Below are 22,611 nucleotides of genomic sequence, written 5' to 3'. Positions count from 1 at the left end.
ATAAAAAACCCCACCAAAATAAACAGAGCCAGTTTTCAAAAGACACAACTTGAGCAAAACAACTTCCCATGGTTTTGTTGGAATCCAAAGCATTTCAAAGAAAATGCTGACAAAATTAAAACATTTGTACTAACTATTCTCTCAATCCTCTTCCACTATCATTTGATGGATATTATTGACTAGCTCTGCTTTTAAGGATCTTTTGAGCAAAGAGAAAAGGAGAGGAAAAAGGAGAAAGGACTATAAATATCTTTGCAGATACAAGTAGAGATATATTCTAATTTTCTGAATTTTGGAATGAGAGCACTAACCAAGATAAAGAAGATTTAATAATTTCAGAAAATTTGCATAGGTGCCTCCTTTTTTAGAGATCACATTCTGGGAAGATCTACAATGCACACAATTCTATAGCCTGTTAAAAGCTGGTTACCTCTCCCCGAGTCATAAAAGTGTCTCTAAATATTAATCTAATATTTAGATTTATAGAATTTTTTCATCATCAATAAAATAAATTCCTATCAAAGATGAGGAGAGCTTTCTGCTTTCCAACCTATTACAGCACTGAGAAATTTAGACCTTCATCAGGTAGAAAAAGCAATATTGTGCCCTGTTCAGCATAGCTAGTAGATGAATTGACTAGTGGTGAAACAGTACACGATGGATACCAAATCTTTCAGTCAAAGTGTTACACATCAATGAAGACTGCTCTGAAATATGGTTCAGATAGATGAAAACTGACTATCTAGGAAATGGCTGTTTGGTAAGGTGAAGAATGATAAAGAAAATACCCTCAAAGGCTCTTGCCTGGACAACTACTTGGGTTTTCTTGCCTCATAACTCGGAGAGACAAAATGAGGGAAAGTATGGACCTTTTATTTTGTCAATAACATGTAAAGCATAAAAGCTACTCAGGCTGAAGGACATCTCAGTATCAGATAGTAAGCAGCAAATAAATAAACTTGTGTAGTAACATTGCCTGAAGTACACTACTTACTGTAGTACTGTAGTACTATACTTACTGTATAGTATGGATAGTCATCTTAAAACCATACTGTCTGGCTTGTTCCCAGTCCCTAGAACACACTTATCCTCAAATATGAAAGATTCACCATAGCAACAGAGAGGTTTCACCAGGATTTTCCACTCCCATATGCTTTCCTGACTATTTCAGTTCTTTGTAGATGCTGTTCCCACTACTTGATCTCCAGTATGAACAGGGAAAAAAATACAATGAAATTTCAAGATTCAGGTTAGTGGAGAAAAAGACAAAAAACATAGAATCACAGAATCATAGAATCACAGAATTGTAAGGGCTGGAAGGGACCTGTAGAGATCAGCTAGTCCAATCCCTCTGCCAAAGCAGGCTTTCTAGACCAGGTTGCATAGGTGTGCATCCAGGCGTGTCTTGAATATCTCCAGAGAAGGAGACTCCACAACCTCCATAGGCGGTCTGTTCCAGTGCTCCATCACCCTCACTATGAAGATGTTCTTGCACACATTTGTGCAGAACTTTCTATGCTCAGGTTTCTAGCCATTTCACCTTGTCCTATCGCCATGCACCCCTGAAAAGATTCTGGCCTCATCTCTTTGCCTCCTGCAACTTAGATATTTATAGACATTTATCAGATCTCCTCTCAGTCTTCTTTCCAAAGGCTGAACAGATCCAGATCACTCAGCTTTTCCTCACAGGGGAGATGCTCCAGGCCTTTTATCATCTTTGTGGCCCTCTGCTGGCCTCTCTCCAGGAGAGCTCTGTCTTTTTTCCACAGGGGAGCTCAGAAGTGGATACAATACTCTATGTGAGGCCTGACCAGGGCAGAGTAGACGGAGAGGATCACTTCTCTTGACCTGCTGGCCATTGTCCTTTTAATGCACCCCAGGATGCCATTGGCCTTGTTGGCCACCAAGGCACATTGCTGGCTCATGGCCAACCTGTCATCCAACCAGGACCCCCAGGTCCCTCTCTCCAGATCTTCTCTCTAGCAGGTCGTCCTCCAGCCTGTACTGGTACATGCAGTTATTCCTCCCTAGGTGCAAGACTCTACACTTGCTTTTGTTAAACCTCACGTGGTTCCTTCTGCCCAACTCTCCAGCCTGTTCAGGTCTTCTTAAATGGCAGCACACACTCTTGGGGTGTCAGCCATCCTCCCAACTTTGTATTATCAGCAAACTTCCTGAGGGTGGACACCCATACCCCCATCATGGTTATTGATGGAGATGTTGAACAAGACCAGATTCAGCTCGACCCCTGAGAAACACTGCTAAATACAGGTGGACTCTTCACCGCCAATCACAACCCTCTGAGTTCAGCCAGTCAGACAGTTCTCTGCCCACCTCACACAGGAATGTGTCCCACACTTCCTCAGCTTTGTTATAGGGATACTGTGGGAGACAGTATAACGAAGCCTTGCTGAATGTGAGGTAGACTACATTCACTGCTCTCCCCCATCCACCTAGCCAGTGATGACATCATAGAAGGCTTTGAGGTTGGTTGAGCATGACCTCCCCCTGGTGAATCCATGCTAACTACGCCTGATAAATAACCTTCTTCTGTTCCAGTTGCCTGGAGATGGCATCGAGAACAAGCTGTTCCATTGCCTTTCCAGGGATGGTGGTGAGACTTACTGGCCTGTAGTTTCCTGGATCCTCCTTCTTTCTCTTTTTGAAGACTGGAGTGACACTGTCTGTTCCAGTCTTTGGACACCTCTCCTTTCTCCAAGACCTGTCAAAGATTATAGAAAGCAGTTCAGCAATCACCTCTGCAAGCTCCCTCAGCACACATGGATGCATCTCCTTGGGGCTCATGAATTTATGCACACTGATGCTATCTAGATGCTCTTGAAACACAGCCTCACCTTGAGTACTGTGTTCAGTTTTGGGCACCTCAATACAGAAAGGACACGGAGGTACTGGAGCAGGTCCAGAGAAGGGCAACGAGGCTAGTGAAGGGCTTAGAAAATCAGCCCTATAAGGAGAGGCTGAGGGAGCTGGGACTGTTTAGTCTGGGGAAGAGGCAGCTGAGGGGAGACCTTGTTGCTCTCTTCCAATACCTGAAAGGTGCTTACAGTGAAAGCGGGGTAGGTCTCTTCTCACTGGTGACAGGATGAGGAGAAATGGCCTCAAGTTGCGCCAGGGTAAGTTTAGGTTGGACATTAGGAGACACTTTTTTACAGAAAGGTTGGTTAAACGTTGGAATAGGCTCCTCAAGGAGGAGGTTGAGTCACCGTCCCTGGATGTGTTTGGATGTGGTGCTCAGAGATATGATTTGGCAGAGGGTTGTTATAGAGTTAGGGTACTGTGGTTAGGCTGCAGTTGGACTTGACGATCCCTGAGGTCCTTTCCAACCTGAGTAATATGATTTTATGAAACATGTCCTCCCTCATCAAAGGGGAGCCTTCCATTCCCCAAACTCTTTCATTTACCTCCACAGTCTAAGATTCTTGAGGGGGACTCTTTGCAGTAAAGACAGAAGCAAAGGCAGTGTTCAGTATCTCTGCCTTCCTGGCATCATCCATTAGAAGAACACTCCCCTCATTTAGTAGGGTTACCCACATTTTTCTAGTCTTCCTTTCACTGTTGACATACTTTAAAAAGCCTTTCTTACTATCCTTTATCTCCTTTGCCAGATTCAATTTCAGGTTGGCTTTAGCCTTTCTCATCACATCCCTGCAGGCCCTGACAACATTCCTATACTCCTCCCAAGAGGAAAGTATTTTTCCATATTTCACAGACCTTCTTCCCTTTGATCTTATCCATAAGCTCTTTACTCATCCGTGCAGGTCTTCTGCCACCCTTCCCTGACTTTTTAACTCATTGGGATGCACTGATTCTGAGCTTAGAGGAAGCATTCTTTAAATGCTGACCAGCTCTCACAGGCCCCCTTACACTCTAACACCCTAGTCCACGGCTTAGCTCCAAGTAGGTCCTGGAGAGATCAAAGTTGGCTCTTCTAAAGTCCAGAGTAGCAATCTTACTTTTTGGATTTTGAACTCTACCATCTCGTGATCACTACATCCCAAGCTGCTCCTGACCTTCACTTCCGTAACAAGCCCATCCATATTAGTAAGAACAAGAGAAAGAAGAAATAGAGCAAAACAGAAGAAGTTCAATGCTTCTCTGTTTAAAGAAAATTGATCCTCTTCATGAAGGATGATATAAAAGCTATGGGTATCTTCGTTAGTAGTGCCTTGGTCCCCAGGCATGATTTGTGAGCTCTCTGCAATGCAAGAGCAAGTGACTTTAACTTGGTTTCAGAATCAGCTGTTTGAAAATGGGACACTGAGGGAGAGTACAAGAAACCCTGTTATAAAATTCAGTTCTTCTAGAGGATATTGCACTAAAGAAAACAAAATAAAAATTATTAGCAAGTTGAGAACAAGAATCTAGTGCAATCTCATGTAGCTGATGGGTTTAAGACAGAGGAGCTCTCTATCTTGATTTTCTATACATTTAGTGAAGAACCATATGCACTTCACCAGTGTGATCTGCTTGTTTCTCCAGCGACTGTGTATCATTGCCTGATCTCAACCACTGAAGGCAGATAATCTTGATTTTAAAAAAAGTTAGAGGTAAAACACACACTTTGCCAAAGGAACCATGGTAACAGTCATTCTAGAAACTCATGCTAAAATGAATGCTTTATGTTTCTCAATTCATAATCTGATCTCATTCAAAATGTGGATGCCAATAATACTGCAAGAAAATGATAGCAAATGTGATCAGTTTGGCTGGAGAACATTGCTTGCTTTCAGAATAGCCTGTTTCAGGAAAGTATTGGTTGTATGTTCAGTGTTCTTCTTTGAATAATTAGAAAAAACTAGCACTCAATCTTATTTCTTAATTTCAGCTTTCTTGTGAAGTCTTTTGTCAGCCTCTAGAGGAATAACAGCCAGGCACTGCAACAGAAAAAGCCCCCACCCCTTACTTCATGTTGTTGCTGAATTGGTTCATGTCCAAAGAATTGAAACTGGGTGACTCTAAAGTCAAATGAGGAGAGCTTGTAGTGATTCACAGAGCTCATAAAATTCAGATTTCTCCAGCTGGAGGGAGACTCATCTGGACTCAGATCCTCTAGATGAGTCAAAGAGACCAGAATCCAAAATGCTATTTCTTAACTGAATTTGTTGTTTATAAGTAAAAAGGAAAAAAAGAAAAAAAGAAAAAAGAAGCATCGAGAGAGTGCACAAGCAATGCAAACTGCATGAGATAACAGATTTCTCTCTTTTGTCTGCCTGCACTTTTCTCACTGGAATATCTAGACAGTGGATATAAACATGAGAGTAATATTAAATATGTTCATCCACTGTGGAATGACAGTAAAAGACTTTCTTCTGACTTCTTCCATACTTCTACCAGAATGTGTGCAAGAAAAATTGACTAGACTGTTGCCAAGATTTACTTGAAATTATGATTTCGGTATATTAGAGTAAGCCTCACTCTTGTCTTGCAGTCAAAGTCCCAGTAAATACTTTGTGCACTTTAGCTTTCTGTTCTGCATCTGTACAACTCAAGGTACAGTGGGACTGACGTAACTAAATAGGGCAGAGCATAAATCACAGCACCAGGGCTCTGTTCCAAGAGGAAATGACGCAGGATTTTTGGCTTAAAGATGTAAGGAGGCATTTCCTTCCACTGTTGCTGTTGACGTGTTCATGTGCAGTAGTTAACCTATAAATGCACGCTCCCTATTGGCACATAAACTAGATAAAGGGACAGTTCATTTTCCTGGATAGTTCAGGGACACTTTCACTTTTCATGCCAGCATCAGTTCTGGCCTGTTTAAGTAAAGCCTGAGGCAACTGTTTGATGTGTACATGCAGTCAGTATAATACTGAGATGATAACTCTGAATGGATCTGCTGTAAAGAAACTGTTAGTATTACTGATTTTATTTTGGTCTAATACTGTATTCCTGGTATGGAGCACCATGTTATGAAATGCTCAGAGGATGACGCTTTGATGTAACTTACCAGAGTAAAGTAGGTACTTCTGTTTGAGTAAATACGTATTAGAAAGAATCTATGTGGCTGAATTTATTTATTTATTTATTTACTTACTTACTTTTTAATGCAAGAACGAGATTTCACTTTCCTTTTTCACTGTAAATATGAAATTGCTGCATTTTGTACTGAGTCCCCTCAAAAAGGCTGACAGATATGGACAGTTCTAGGAACTGAGTATATAAAAAGGATGGGAAAAAATAATGTATAATTTTACCCAAGATAGCAGTTAAAGAGTGGTTGTTGTAGTTTTATGGATTTAAAGAATTTGATTTCCTGCATGTGAAATCATAATATGCCAGAATGTGTCATACCATACCAAGCTTTTGTCTTGGAATTGTTACCTGCTGTAAATATTTCAGTGCAAACATCTTGAACAACATAGAAACACTGCAAAATTTAGGCAGAAATAAGAGTTATTCTTATCTACGGGAACAGGACAGTTCCACTGTCCGAAACTTTGGTTGTTGCTGTATTTCAAGAGTCACTTTAGCCAACTCAGGCCAGAGAAGGGACTCTGTGATGAAAAGAGATAATGAATGTTACAGCTGCCCTCTGATTTGGTGTGCTTGCTTCTCTCATAGTATGATTGGTGGATGATATGTTGCGGGAAAAAAAGAAAAAAGGAAAAATTTTTGAGTGACTTTGCTTTTTATCACTCTTCTATCACAAACAAACACAAAGAGAAGCAGTGCTTGAGATCTCTAAGATGCAGATGGGAAGGAAGTGCTGAGCAAACTACTTTTCTTTTGGCAACTCAAACCAGCAGAATACAGACCATTTGTGGAGTTTCTTCTGGACCACCTAACTGCTCTTTCATTGGCTAACACTTCTCAGTGCCAGGGCACGGTGGATAATGACAATTTTTCTCTGCAGGAAAGAGCTTTCTGCTTCCACAGAGTTCACAGAGCATAGCCATAAGCAAACAAAAATACTGGCAATTTAATTTTGGGGAAATTGTTCTATATAGGGTTTCTAGCAGAACTTAAAACAAAAAGAAAGTCTATATTCAGAGCTGTCTGCCTGCTCCTTTGACCTTGTCCATCAAGATGCAGATAAAGTACAGCACTGAATCTATTGCAGAGATACTTGCTGCCCTGAGCAGATGCAGCCACACTCACCCTCCAGTCCCACTTTGTGGACAGCAGAAAGCTCCAAATGAATGCAGTGAAAATCACCCAGGAATGAAAAATTCTCTGAATATCTTAACATTCCATTAACTAACGGGCAGCTGCTGTCAAGGTGCATGAGACATGGCCCAGTCTTTTCTCCATGGAAGGGAAAAACTTCCAATGGTTCTGATAGAGATCTAAGAAAATCAGTTTACCTAAACAAGAGACTGTGTTGTGACTGAGAAACAAGAGAGAGAAGGGAGAGGTATTCACTAGGAGAGACTCCCTCATGAGTTACTTATGGAAAAGCCTTTGAAAAGTGAGCAACAACACTGAATTAATAGCAACTCTAACGAGCCCTAAGAAAGGAAAACATAGGGTGTGATTAGTTGCTGTGGTTTTCTACTAACAGCTGTAATAGTATATATTCAAGCACAACATTTACTTTTTGCTATGAAAATGTGCTAAACCTGAGTGTTTCCTATCAAGCATTATGTAAAGAAAATATTTACAGAACCTTCTTTAAGAGCATACATTCCCTAAACTAAGAGCTTTTTGTGTATTACATAAAAGGTCCCATTGCTTTTCATTTAAGTTGAGTGTGTCAGCAAAAGTACCACATAATATGTTTCACTTCTGTTTTCCAGAGATTTTTGATAGGAATAGAAGGACTGTTTATCTGCCGCTGCTTCTTCATATGTTCTTTCGGAGATACCTGTGGTTTTATATTGCACGTGGAAACAAAACCAGCACCAGCATTCACCTGCAGCCCTGAGGGAGCATGTCCAAATATAATCCCCACAGACCTAAACTATTCTTTAAAATAGGTGTTTGGAAGTAAGCAAGGTGAGAGCCTTGGAGGTAGAGTCTGGATCTGCAGGATAAGGCGTTCAGGAACCAGTACTTGTAGTTTCTGTGTTGTTCAGGGCTCCTGTAACCCATACCAGTGGTTCTTCATGGGGAATTTATTTTCACAGCTATTTCATTTTAATCTGCTTTTTGGCCCTATCACTGCATATAACACTGGCTGCAAAATGGTGACAGTATATCAGCAACACTTCATCACTACTTATCTGGGAGAGTGAAAACGGTACTAGGGTAAATTACCCATTGCAATTTGATTACTTAAAGAGAACATTTTCAGAAGAAATGCAAAGGAGTTACGACACATTTTTGTTCATATTCACGAGGTAAAATACCCCATTCCTAGCTCAACAATCTGAAAAAAGAGTACTCAGAAGTTTCTCAGAGATCCACAGCAAAAGTCACTGACCTCTTTCCAAGTTTCCATTCCTTTCCAAATTCCTAGGATAGACCAAGACGTGCAACAGTTCATCTGAGCAAGCTCAGCAGCATAATGGCTGAATTAACTCCTGACAAAGCTCCGGCATTTTCTGAAAAGCTACACTGAAAGTCAATTGCCTTTGTGTATTAATATGCAGGAAAAATAGATCAAGCCCTTCTTCCTTGTTTATAGGTGATATTTTTAATCTACACTCACCTTTTTATTGTCTTCATTATTATCCCTGTCAATATAACAAAATTTATTTTGGCTGTTAAGCTGCAGACCCCATCTAAATGCTGTTTGCATTTTACACTGCTTCAGAGCTTTAGATCTTCATATTGCTACCCACATGATAATTTTGTTAATCGTATGATATTACTCTGAAGCAGGTAGCCTCTTAAATTTAAAATGGTTTTATAATAGTTTCAAAATTCAAAGAAAGGAATAATGAAATAAATATTACTTGCTTGGCCAAAAAGTCTTAACTAATGTGGTAAGACTTAACCATTAGCTAATTTATCTGTTGAAAAATAACACTTTTAAAATGAGGGTTAAATGGAGAAGAAGCTGAGATGGCATGAACTGTTTAGAAAGGATGAAACTGTAATCTTATGTATTTTCCCTGTGTTTGAGAATTATTGTTCTCTCTTCTCCCTCACCCAATATGACAGGTCTGTTACACGTGTGTATGCTAAGTGCCTTAATGGATTTGGACAGCCTCTGCCTGATTTCTAAGATGCAGTCATTCGGTGGTTCTTGGAAGCAGATGCTATTTATGGGCTGAGCTCTGTTTCTCTGTTTCTCCTCTGCTAGCCTTTTCATCTCTGCTGATGATTAATAATGATGGGGTTTGAGTGACACCAGGACAGAAGCTTCAAACACACTGCTGGGAAGATTTGTTTCAAACATGCTTGCCTGTTCCACGGCATTTTGTAAAGAAGGGATAACTCTATGTTTATATAGGCAGTAAGTCAATGTTTACTTTCAGGTGATTTTCCACTCTCCTCTCATACATATTTTCTCCAGATTAATTTCCATGTCACTTGCCTATCTGTGTACTTTCATGCCACTCCTATGTCTCACACTGATATGAAGGGGCTGGTAACAGGCTCCGTGGATGGAAAGCCCAAACAGTGCCAATAGTGACTTTCTTTGCAGGTCAATCTATGATATTTTTAATTGTCCAAAAGCAGACAATACAGAATAATCCCAACATAGTATACAATTGATTCCATTATACGTGGTATATCCTAGCATGTCTGGCTAAGAACTGGGAGATGTCAAGCTGCATGCTTGCTTTGTAGAATGATGCTTGGCTTTGCAAGGCACAGACTGATGCAGGGAGGAGCAAATCATGACACTATTCTGTTACAGCCTATCCAACGCCTTTCTGAACAGAGAGCTGGTGCAGGAGAACTGCTTGCAGATCTGTATGGAAAAGTGCTGATGTTATGGCACCCAATGTTGTATGACGGCCCAGCAGACGTGATACCTTATAGCAGTTGTCCTGCACCTTATAAGTATAAGCAGATGTGTCCTGGTTGTGTTGCTAGGTAGTGCTGCCTGCAATTGTCCTTTCTTCATGGTCAGGACTGGTGTGAGGACACAGTTTGATCCATATCATTGGTTAATCAATCACTGAATATCATGGAAGGCCCCATTCTTCCATGTCTATTCACTGCTTTTGAGTCTGTTTTAAGTGTTAGTTTTTCCTCAGAAATCTTGAAATAAGGAATTAATTTTGCCCACATCTTCATATTCACTAATGTATTTATACAAAACATCAGCCCTAGCACCAAAATTTACAGTTATTAACCTCATTTGATATTTAAAATAGACACTGTGACTCAGTTTTTCATTTAACACTTCTGAAGTGAAAACAGGTATAAGGCCAAATAAACATGTTTGCAGCTTTCTTACATAAGTAATTTACATGCTACACAGCTATGAATTAAAGTACTAACACAAAGATTAAGACATTGTGTATACAAAATGAGCACTCAGAATATATATAAAACATGGGATATCGTTATTAGAGAAACATTAGAATTTAAACTTAAATCAGCTATTTTCCTTAGAGAATTGTTCTGTCAGTTATGGTTTGGTTTTCAATTTTTTTAAGAGAGAACAATCTGCCTGACAACCATTAGGTGACAGAGACAGATAGTCCTCCTGGGGCTACAGGGAAACCTTGCAGAATGTGGGGGTGACATGTCCCGTGTCACATGTATTAATATGATGAGTTTTATTAATAATGAGAACATATTAATAATGAGAACATTTGGGAGAACTCACATGAATCATCAAATTAGCAGGATTCCAGTAACATTTCAGATGAGCAGTAATATTCAGAAGGGCATTTTATAAAGAAGAGTGTAGCAACTTGAGATTTGCAGCAAGATTCACAAAAAAAAAAAGTACATTTAGAGCACTGTATCACACCACAGGAGAAAAATCATGTAGTTTTGACAATATATCTACTGATATAACACAGCTACTCCTGCTGCTGCAGTATTAGCAGGAGTACTTCTAGCAGGATTCATATGTCTAATGGTGGCCAACATACCCTACTGTTTCTCCTCCCATCCACCATTAATTAGGCCTGTGTATTTATACAAAGAACATTACTATGATGGCAGTTAGGAAATGGAGAAGAGGTAGAGAAAAATGTACTTTTTCCCTTTTGGCTTGTAGCTATTTTAATAGCAACATTATTGATGAGAACAGGCTTTAGAAGGAGAATATTAAAGAGAAAATAGAATTAAGAGCTAAGGACACAGGACATTCCAAATGAAGTGTCTCCTTTTCCTCAGCCAAAGTTGCAAAGCAGTCTGGCTTTGTCCTAAAGCCTCCTTGAAAACATGCTGGACTCAAGAGGGAGAGAGCTCCAAGGGAGAATATATTCAGATCTGTTGTGGATGAATTCATTCTTTCTAAAGCCCCCAAGAAAGAATGTGAAAAATGATATCTTCTGAAGGATTGTGGATACAAGAAAACCAGAAGCATACCACATATTAAAATGAGGGTGAATTCTGTATACAAAAACTGTTTTTTAAGAAAAAGTGCGCTGCACAGCGGTCCTTTTGTATGCATTATTCTGCAGCCTGTGTAATTCTTTTGTGGAACAGTAATAACTCTGAAACAAAACACTTCTGCGAACAATGTTCTTTCTTGGCAAGGAGATGGTAAGTAAATTTGGCCCTCGGTTATCTCTATGGACCTATCCTTTAGATTAAGAAATGAAGATCAAGACTGAATTCTCACTGCTCATTACCATATGTAGTGAGAAGCGCTGTTAAGGTCCAGCTGTACTCTGTGCTCTACAAAAGAACATCCCCAACACTGGTCAGGATATACGATGAATGTGATGGCTTGGAGTCAGCTTGAACTGAAGGAGAAGTTCACTGCAAAAAATTTGCTCAACTATCTGTTTAGGTAGAGTGAGACAGTTCTAGAGTAAAAAGGCAAAATTATGACTTTTCTACAGCCCCAGATAAATCCTAGGCTCCCATCTGAGCAAAACTACTAAGAAATAAAGCAAACAAAGGAAAAGACAGTGGAACAGTGCCCTGTGAGAAACCTGAAAGTTCAGGCAAGAGAGTCAAAATGCAAGCATGTTAGAGAGTCACAAAGAGAAACAGGAGAGGAATAAGTCCAAAAGTCATGGAAAAATTAGATTTCTAGAAGAACATGGCTGACTTTCACAAATATTTGTGGCAACTAAATGAAGAGGGGAGTGAAATCAAGTAGGGAAATTTTGCAAGTGATATACTTCTTTTATATCACGTATGCTGCATTTCTCTGTTCAGTCAACAGAGAGTAAGAATTGCTCTTATACCAAAGAACATATCACATCAGCCTGATTTCTTGCTGCAGTCTACTGACTGAGTTGAGTATGACTTCATTGACAGGCACCTGCTGGTGAGCTAGATATGTGCCTGCATAGATGAAGTTTAAATTTAGGTATATGAATCCCACTCTGTTTATTGGTTGATGTTAGCTGTATGTTTAGGAAAGACATATAGTAAAATCAACTTCTAGGTGAATTTTTCAAACTCATTGCAAACAGAGGAAATAGGCAGTAAATGCAAGATCCATGGGAATGAGCAAATAGGAGTTTTCTTGCAGCAAAATACACTTAGCACTTTATTGCCCACGAAACTAAAATGTACTGGATATCCAGGGATCCAGACTTCTGTTATGTGGAGATATACACAATGATCCTTCTCATACAACCTTTCATTGAAGCCATATTTTCTTTTGGATTTTCTCTGACACAATTCTTTTCTGAGTGAAGAGAGGAAAAAGAGAATAATGATTATATGACATAAACATAATTTTGTATCATAAATTTGCCTAGATATTGTATGCATAATTGTAAGCAAATCAGCAGCTTGATTTTCTAGCATGCTTAATAGCAACAGCTAAAAGAGAACTTTTCAACTTTTTCATTTGAAAATCAAGCCACTTGTTTGGATTGCTAAGAATAATTTTAGACCCTGTATTTTGAAATATTTGCACTTCAGTTAAAGTGCTGAAAGAAAACGGTGTGACTATGTTTTAACTGACACATAGCATACTTCTGCTATTTTAAGCAACACTGGGTATATGCCAAAATTATCCTGACTCCTTCAAAATGCACAGGAAATCTAAGTTCATAGATCCCACCCTCATAATTCAGACACATTATTTCAGGTATCAGAGAGGTCACTGAGGATTTCACATTATTCACATTGCAAAGATATTAGGTTATCTAAGTAGTATTTGTTTGGTCATGTCCTAAGCAGTAATTGGAATTCATTCAATTATCTAAATTGGAATCTGACCAAGACATGAGTGAAATAGGAGGTGTGTTTTCTGAAAGCATTAAGCTGAATTTTCTTCATCCATCTCACTTAGATATAGTTTCATCATTTTCTACTCCTGTCTCTTCTATGGGCCTGTGAAATTGGAGTGTATTAGGTTAATCTCAATCAATTTCTTTATTTTTGTCTGGTTCTGCCCTTAGCAGATGGTGGCATTAGACATAACAATAACACATAGTGCGGTAACTCCGACAGAGGATAAACACTATCTGTGTAGTTACTTCCCATAATGGGAATTGACAGTAGCAGTAAAATACAGGTCAGGACACTTTCGAGGTCTTGTATTTGTTCCAAGATAATACAGTTGATATTTGTATAGCGCATATAGTGTTAGTAAGGAAGACTTGTAATTTGAGGCATGATAATACTTGTATGTATCTTGCAGTACTTCATGGCAAGAGCAGATCCAAAGGAAATCTCCCTGTCAGTGGCCAAGCAAGTACATCACAATCCTGCCTTTGGTTGTTGAATTTTAAAAAGTGACTTACCCTGTTGCCTGCATGTGTCAACAGCATCAACACTTAAAAGCAAATTAAGATAAAAAGGGTTTTCAGCTTCCTGCTCCAGAAACTCTTGTAAGACGCGTCTAAGGGATCCAGAAAAAGTAGTTTAAAGAGAGCAAAGTTATTGTCAGTAGTGTTTTGAGTAGTGTTTTGGTTTTAAGAAAAAACATTGTCTGTAAAAATGTTGACAGTTACCGAAAAGACATTTTATTTGTATCCTTACCTATAAAACAAGTGATGGAAAATAATGATGCACAAATTTTAAGTGTTGAGAGGGCAAGCACAAACTTTACCAGTGAATTGCCTGCTCTATACTTAAGCGGCCAGTGAATTCCCAGGCAAAATAAATCCTCGTGGGACAAATTGCAAAAATGTATTCTCTTAGTGGATTTCCATCTTGTTGATTTCAGTGGAAATAGGTACCACTCTTATGACAACTAATCTCTCAGTGCCAAACTGCTAGGGTTAACTGCAGAAGACATTATTTAGTCCTAGTTTGGGCAAAATTCCATTTGCTCAGAAGTCTGGCTGAAGAGTTTTGAATTTGAGAAGCAATGTTCATGAGTTTTAGAGGAAATCTAATTGAACTAGCAATTTCTGTAGCCCTTCCTAATGGACTAACATGTTTTTCAAGCAACTGGATTTTCTATAATCCCTCCAAGCACTTTATTTCAGGTTTACAATCATGGTATCCAATAAAAGGTTTATTTGAATTTAACACCTGAACCAGGTGTCTTAATGAGCTCTGCAGGAGAGCTCACACAAGTTACAACAGGAGGAGGAACAACCACTTGCTTTAGGCACAGAACATCTGCTTATAGGCGGTTTATGGTGAAAAACTGCTCCAAGAGCCTCTCCCCCATCAGACGAGATAGTGCATGCTGGATGCAAGGTAATGATAGTTAGAACATCATCCTTTTTCTCTCATGTCTCCTTCGATACTTCCTGTCTGTCTACACCCTCAGTAAGAATAGAAGGGGGAGAATTCACCTGTTAAATCAGTCAGTGGGATTGAGGTGCATGAGAACCTGATCCGTACTGAAAAACTGTTTTGGAAATGGTAGGCTGTGTAGAACTTCTCTTGCATAGTTTGGTAGCACCTAATAAAATAGGTGGAAGTTTATGTCTGTGTTTTCATGATTTTTTTTTTTCCTAATAAGGAATTTAAGGATAATTTTATTTAGAAAAGACTTTATATAATTTCAATTCAATTTTGAGATTGCATTTCCCACATGGAAGCAGTCATCAGCAAGATAGAAAAGAATGCTTAATGCTGACTTCTCTGTTGCTTTATTCCAACAAGTTACTGTGGCACAAATACCACTTTTCTTTGTTTGGAGCAAGTTAAAATCCAGTGCAAGACTTACTACTGCCTGTGTTGGGATAGAAAAATTGATGCACCTTAGTATAATTTCCAAATCTGTAACTTCTTGTTTCTGTCTGCTTGATGAAGGGACAGTGTGAGCTTACATAACTTTCTTAACTGTATCAGCAAACTAATAAAAAGTACTATCTCTCCTGGAAAGCCTGGCTTCTTATAACAGATATGCATAATGGAAGAGTTAGAATTGCATGTAAACTTATCGTGATGAATCTTTCATTTTATGGACGATAGCATGAGGTACCACAACAACAAAAGCCTTACTGCAATCACATTTTTGTTGCATTTAATAATATATAGAAGATGACAATATAAATTCTGAAAAGCTAAAAAAGAAGTAGAAGTTAACTGAGACTTGTTTCAATTGAATTTCTCTGTTGTGGATATTAACATAGTTTCGACCAGAATAAGATCCATACGAAGACAGGAGGCCCAAGATGCTAGTTCATCCTCTTATGGGATCCCTCATTTCCTGGATTTGTCTCCCAGGAAAATGCATGATTTCCAGAGTTGCAGTTAGTTTTCCATGCAGCAAAATAATTTTAAGACTCTTCCTTCACTGTCTTCTCTTGTGAATAAGAGGGGAGTAAGATTAAGTATTATTACTGTTTGTTCCACAGGTAGTAATTCTGTGAAAAACTGAGTGGAGCTAAACATTTTCAGGGCTATTACTCCTTGTATCCCAGAGCATTAACTTACAGTGAAAAGTTACAGAAATTCTAGACCCAGCTTCTGTTAACTCTGTTTGTTGTAATTTCCGTTCATACACTTCTCTAGATCTCCCAGGAGAAACCGAAGGGTTTTTTTCTGCACATATGACTCCTGTACTGACAGAGTTATTTCTAAAGCTATACCCTAACAGTTCTTGCTTTATGTTTAAAACATCCTTGAGAAATGTCTATCCTTGATCCTACTGGAACCATGAATTTTATGCTAAGATTTTATCTTTATCTGACACTTCCTATCTTTTAAGCATATGTAGGGAATCAGTGAGATAGAGCACAGTGCTCACATCATACATTAATTTGAGAATGGGGATATTATCTCAGAGATGAAAGCATAAACGCATAGCACACAAATTCTTTACTCCCAGTAAGTTGTTGCAATGATTCACATGATAATGCAGTCTTGCATAATGGCCTTTGAATCGCTGGACCTTCAGAACGTGCTTTTTTTTCCATGTTCTTCACTTTCTGTGTAAGTTTCTCAACTTTGATCCTGAGCTCTACATAACAAGTCTGAGAGGAAAAAAAAATCATATAGGTATCTCTGGAAATGACTGTGATTTGTAATTTGCAGCTGCTGTATTCTTGGACATCTGTGTTTGGGAAGGACTCAACACAAGACTTTCTAGCAGCATCTGAGTTCTCTGAATTCAGCTATTCTCCCTCTAAGGCTGAATGAAAATTGTTCCCTAAGGCTGTATCCTGTCACACCTAGGATCTCCCTAGGAACAGTGGTCTCCTTTTGGACCATTCAGTCCCGTTGATACTAAACGAAGATTTGGCAACAGAGTCTTTTTGGCAATATCATGAGTAATGTAATGAAAACCAAACACCTGGGAATGGTTATGCTAAATCATAGTTGAAGTGTGTTGATATGGAAGCTGCTGTGGTTCTGTCTGGGAAATGAGAGGTACACAGCTCCTCCCGTGGGGACAGCCAAAGGCTATGGTCTCAATCTACGTTTCTGATCTGGTCTGGGAGAGAAAACACAGGTTTTTGTTTAGTAAGACCATTATTAAGCATTCCTACCTTCCCTACTTCTCAATAGTCTTGCGCTCCTGAAAGCTAAATTATCTCTGTAAGATCCAAAGGGGAAAAAACAACTCTTGTACAATCACAAGCTCATGTTAAACACAACTATACCACAGAATTTCAGACATTGATTCTTCCTTGGAATTTAATATAGACAAAGAAAAGAAGAAATTTCAGAATTTTAAACATGAATGTAGATATCAGTAATTGTATGCCACCATATGATGGAAGACTGGCAAAAATATAGTCCAGATGGTCTCTTCCTCCCTTGACTATTTCTACTGTATATCCAGTAATAATAAAACGATCCACTGCTTTATGAAACATTTCTTTTTGAGTTTATTTTATACAGCATTATAAAATTAGCTTCAAGAGCAGAATGTGAGGGACTTTCCTACAGATGTGTGTCATTACTCGTATATTTTTTACTGAGACCCATCATCAAAGAAGTGCAACATACAAAGTAATGAATGTCTGACTCTCACTGAGGATGTATAAGAGTTGACAGTTCTGCAGTGCTTCAGAATCTACAGCCTAACAGAGCTTCCTCCAACAAGAGGAATGCTGGATTCGAGGCTCTGTTGCCTAAGCTGCATTCTGCTCTGGCAGCAATCCCACTGCAACCTAAAACTCTTTGCAGAGAAATAGTTTTCCACTGAATACTGGATCAGGAAGTACCAGGTTCATACTGCAGATAAGAGCACAAACTGCTGTTACATTTTACAGACCACTGCTCCCTTTCTCCTGAGATATAACTGTGAAAAAAATCCAGCCAGCCTCACTGGAACTGCTTAAGCAAATAATTGGTGTTGCACTCTTGGACAGACCTCATGGTGCCACATACAATAAGCTTCATGAGCAGGTATTTGACTACATCTTCGCAACAGGTCTTCAGAAGTTGGGTCTCCTGCCATCTGTTTTTTCAGGGGAGTCATGTATGGCAATGAAACAAGGGGAAGAGCAAAAGCAACTCTACCATCTTCCTACTCTACTTAGGTAAAACACCAAAAGAATCCCCAGGGCAATTGCAGTGTGCAGAATAGTAAATGAAATGTTTATATCTACAATAAGGCAAATTCAGTGGCAAAGGTTTTATATTTGACTCATTCAAAGAAATGACCTCTGCACAACAGCAGATTCGAAGAGACTGGTGTAGCTTAGGTCTTGTATTTAGGCTTAGCCTATGTCCAACAAGATTAAAAGCATTTTTCAATGTGTCATTTAAAAAGCCTTTTTATTACCATCTATCATTATTAGAATGTAATTCTACAGTTAAAGCCCACTGCCCAAAATTTGCAGTTTGTTTCATTGTTTTGGATGTCAGAAAAGTGACCTAGAAATTGCTCAGATGTCTTTCAATTGGATGGAAGTTTTCTTTGTGTTTTCTCAGACATTCTACAATTTCAGTAAAGTTGGGGGCTGACTACCTGGACATATTTCTGTATTAGACAGAGGCCTAGCAGGTCCAGATGTTACAGATTCATTATGATTTTTCTCTCTTGAACCATAAATGCAAGGAACAGACAGACAAAATGAGATTTATTTCATAACGCAGCAGCTGGAAGATGTTTCCTGTGGTCTAACCCGCCTTTGGGTCTCAGATGAGAAGGGGATTGAAGGTGCAGTTATTAACTCCCTGTCAGCCACCCCACTCTGCCAACACCCGGTGGGAGACAGACACTGTAATTTGATCCTGTCTACTAGACTTCAGAGGGCAGCCTTCCAGCAAGTGAATTAACACAGAGCTAAAGTTCCATGTGAGCAAAACCATTCCAATAACAGATTTGGCCGCAGGAAGCACTGCAAATGCTCTTCAGAAAAAGGCATGCAGGACCGCAGGATCTCATCTCCAGGCATAGCTCCTTCAGGCTGTGCAATTTGTCCATGAAGTTTCAGGACAAGCATTTCTTGCTGGGAGGTGAAAGACACTGCTGCTTCCAGGTAGAGGCAGGGTCCCCCATCACAGCTATCAGTACAACTTCTTGCTTACAGAAATTTAATTCTCTGACTTTTGTGTAATGTGAGTTGTGAGCCTGGCTGTTTCTTTTGCATGAACATGACGCCCATTTCCAAGCTTTTCCATTCTCCCCCAGTCTGTATGCATACATGTTTAGCTCCTCCCTGACCTCCTTCACCCCCGTTCCTGTATGTTTAATTACAACCTTCGTATCAGTGGCTTTCATTGCTATAGAAAAAATGCAGTCAGACCTGAATGTTGATGTAGCAGTGTAATTAACGGTGCAGGATGGTGGTGTGCTATGGAGCAGCGTTTCTCTTAGTAATGTGACAAGAGCACGTAAGTTAAGATAATGGGGAAACTGCATTTACTGTGTCCTCTGGGAAGCTTCATTTAAAAAAGTGTATTTTAATTGTTAGAACTCTCTCTGCATTGTCCTTGGCTAAATCACTTACTTTGCACTTCTTCAGTAAGTCTGATGCTGGTTTTATTCTTTTGATGTTAATCGTTCTGAAAACACCAAGATCCTGCTGTCTCAATTTCTGGTAAGTTCTGTTAATATAGTGGAGAAAGAAGGGCTCTGTTATCTTAATTCCTTCCTGTTGGCATGTTCTTGAAGTGATAAATCTCTCTGAATTTTGATATATAATGTTCTATGGTCATTGGTTAAGGAAGCTCAGTTCTAATTCAACAAAGGCACTCCCTCCCTAGCCAAAAAGGCTAAAGAGTTATATATTTCTATGCAAAAAATAAAGCCAATTTTGAGTTAATTAATTGATGGTCTGCAGTAACTGCTGATTAGATCCTACTCTTCAGGAACATATTTTCTTTTTTTTTTTAAAGGCTATATAATTTTATCCATGGGAAATGAGCTCAGTGATTTAGGACCTCAATCTTTATTTTTCTGATGAGCTGTCTTCAGTTTCTCAGTGAATACAGAAAGTAAAATGCTACCTGTAACACGGCTGAGAGAGGAGAAACTAGGGGTACAGATCCCTTCTAGAAAACAGGTGAGATCCAGCAGCCATTACTCCAGTTTTTTTTGCTCCATCCATACTCAGGATTCAGTGCTTCTTCCTTTTGGCATTTTCCTCTTCTTTCCTGTTTGAAGCTGCAGAGACAAACATTCACAATAACAAAGACACCCATCACACTAAATTTTCAAGTATGATTTTTTTTTTAAATCAGATTTTCCTATAATAATTCCAGGATGCAATAGCAAATACTACATTTTAGCTGTAACCCTCAAGCTCCTAAATCATAGTAAATTAAATTATCAGATTAAAATTATTCTCTGTTGTGATATCATTTTATCTTCCAATCTCATATCGAATAGACTACTGTAAATCAAAGTAGATTGTATAATAAAGCTGCCATTGAACTGGAATGAGGGCAAGCTGCCATGCTTTATTAATGTTGCTGCTGAAACTAAAATAAAAGTATAAAAACCAGATTCTACCACATGTGCTCAGTCTACCATGGGAAGTAACCACGAGGCTGTCCTGCCTACAGGCTCTGCTGCTGGTGGGATTTTTAAACTTCATCACCTCCTTCTCCAGAGAAGACAGCAGAAGAACATAAGACAATACAAAATGCCTTATTGGCTTTTCCTGGAGTCTCTGGAGGTACAAGATTACAGATGGTTTATCTCTAAATTGGTCTAAACAGAACAGATTTTATGTACATGTGTGTTTCATGTATCTTATTTAATATAATTAGGGCTGAATCAGCATTTGGCTCACAGGTAACAACAGCATTCATTCCAGTTCTGGCATGATAAGTCTGTGGCGTTTTAGCACAGCCTGGAAGCATGTTAGACACAGCCCTTGGCATCTCTTGTGTTTTGTATCTGTAAGAAAAAGTTAACCATGCAAACCTATAAACTACTAGAGTGACAGCTATAGCAAAATAATGAGCAAAAACTTGTTTCTGCTTTCAATTACTTTTGCACAACTCCTCCTTTCTTTTCCAGGGTTGTCAAGCTGCACCTGGAACAGGAATCTGACCTTAAGATCTGCGCTATGGAAGATCTGCAGCTGTGTAGAGCAAAAATAGATAATCTAGAATCTTCTGTTACTCCTTCTTCATAATCAAGAAGCATCTATCCAAGTACTGTTTAACCACTCTGATTGATAATGTATGACATTTGATGGTTTTAGAGTTACAAGAACAAGTTTCTAACTGAGAACTGTTTTTCCAAGTGAAGAACAATGGAGGCATGGAAAGGAACCTGTAAAAAAATTAACACAAGTAAGGTGTTTTCTCTAAAAACTACTTCAAGTTCTTTGTGTGTATGCTCAAAGTCCTCAGTGAAAACATACAGATGGACCAAATCCATGTCCCACTGATGGTAATTCCCATTACTCTACTAAAATTTTGTGCTGCTAGTGCCTACTATCAGGACAATTTTATCAATATTTACTTGATAGAAATGTATACCAGATAATTTTTCAAGGCATTTAGAGCTCTCTTTTCCCTTCTGTTCAGCTACTTAGCCCAGCTGCTGTTTTAGCAATTCTTCCTAGACAGGTTTTGTCAAGACAAAAGCAGTAGTGAATCATAATCATACAATTGTGGAATGGCCTGGGTTGTAAAGGACCATAATGATCACTTAGTTTCAACCCCCTGCTATGTGAAGGGTCACTAACCACCAGACCAGGCTGCCCAGTGCCACATCCAGCCTGGCCTTGAATGCCTCCAGGAATGGGGCATCCACATCCTCTAGTGATGCCCCATGAAGAATGCATCCACAACCTCTAGTGATGCACTATGAAGAATAAAAACAGCAAATGTACAACATTACACCAGAAGAGCTGCAGGATTAGTGAAGGTGCTGTTCTGAAAAGTCTTTGCAGTTACAAAACTTTGTCCACTCAAGGGAGAATCATGAGAAGAATATGGTAGTACAAAAATAGAAGTCATCATTCTTTTTCTCGACAGAACAGTTAAAGTGTGTCCTTATGTGCTTTTTTGCTTACTTGTTTTAGTGTTGCAAGGTAAGCTGTAAAGTTTTGAGGACATTGAGTTGTCCTCAATTAGACAATTAGAACAATGAACCTAATGAAAAAATATGCTATTTGTTGCTATAGAAATGTTTATTATTTCTGATTTCCATGATTTCTAAGTTGAAATTTCTGATAGGAATTTGTTTCTCCTATTATAGTCTGCGAATTATTTTCTACTTGCACTTTTTGCAGTAAATATAGTGTTTTTAATAATGAATGCAGTGATTGCTGTTGTATTTATCTTAATGTGCAATAAAATGCATGGTACAGTAGTGGTTCTATCCATGAAGACAGCATGTATTTAAATTTACATTTCATATTCTATGAAGTGAAAAGACTATTACTATAGAATGGAAACACTATCCAAAGCTGCTTTATCATTCCAGTTCAACGTTACATGCTCCCAATATTCTAAAGGGAATGCTTAAATCCAGAGCATTCCCATCACTTCCAGTGCATAGAAGCATCAGTGTCAGAGCATGGGCAACATCACATGCAGGCAGCTCTTATGCTGGAGTCTACTGGCGTGCAGAGAAAAATTGCTTACAGTAGGTTAGAAGTCACCTCTAAACATTTGAACATTATTTCCGAGTAGAGAACAATACATTTTTCTGGAGCATCCGTATGTATAATAGATATCATTCTTCTTGGTTTTGTATTCTTTGTGGGAATTGGAAATATCCTTAAAGTTCACTTTGCCTCAGGAATGGAGGTAATGCTGGGGAGTAAACACGAGATTTTATCACAA

The 22,611-nt window shown here is 38.9% G+C and overlaps 1 long non-coding RNA gene across 1 annotated transcript; it reads left to right on the top strand.

The window, feature by feature from the left end:
* The first annotated feature begins 15,444 nt into the window (after window positions 1-15,444).
* LOC104911072 lies at window positions 15,445-22,593 on the top strand. Its single transcript, XR_793626.3, has 3 exons — window positions 15,445-18,842; window positions 19,702-19,868; window positions 20,831-22,593. It is a non-coding gene; the product is annotated as an uncharacterized LOC104911072 (long non-coding RNA).
* Window positions 22,594-22,611: the final 18 nt, after the last annotated feature.

This window comes from Meleagris gallopavo, chromosome 1 (genome assembly GCF_000146605.3).
Source record: "Meleagris gallopavo isolate NT-WF06-2002-E0010 breed Aviagen turkey brand Nicholas breeding stock chromosome 1, Turkey_5.1, whole genome shotgun sequence".
NCBI lineage: Eukaryota > Metazoa > Chordata > Aves > Galliformes > Phasianidae > Meleagris > Meleagris gallopavo.
The sequence above is the reverse complement of the archived record's forward strand: the minus strand, read 5'-3'. Positions and strand labels throughout refer to the sequence as shown.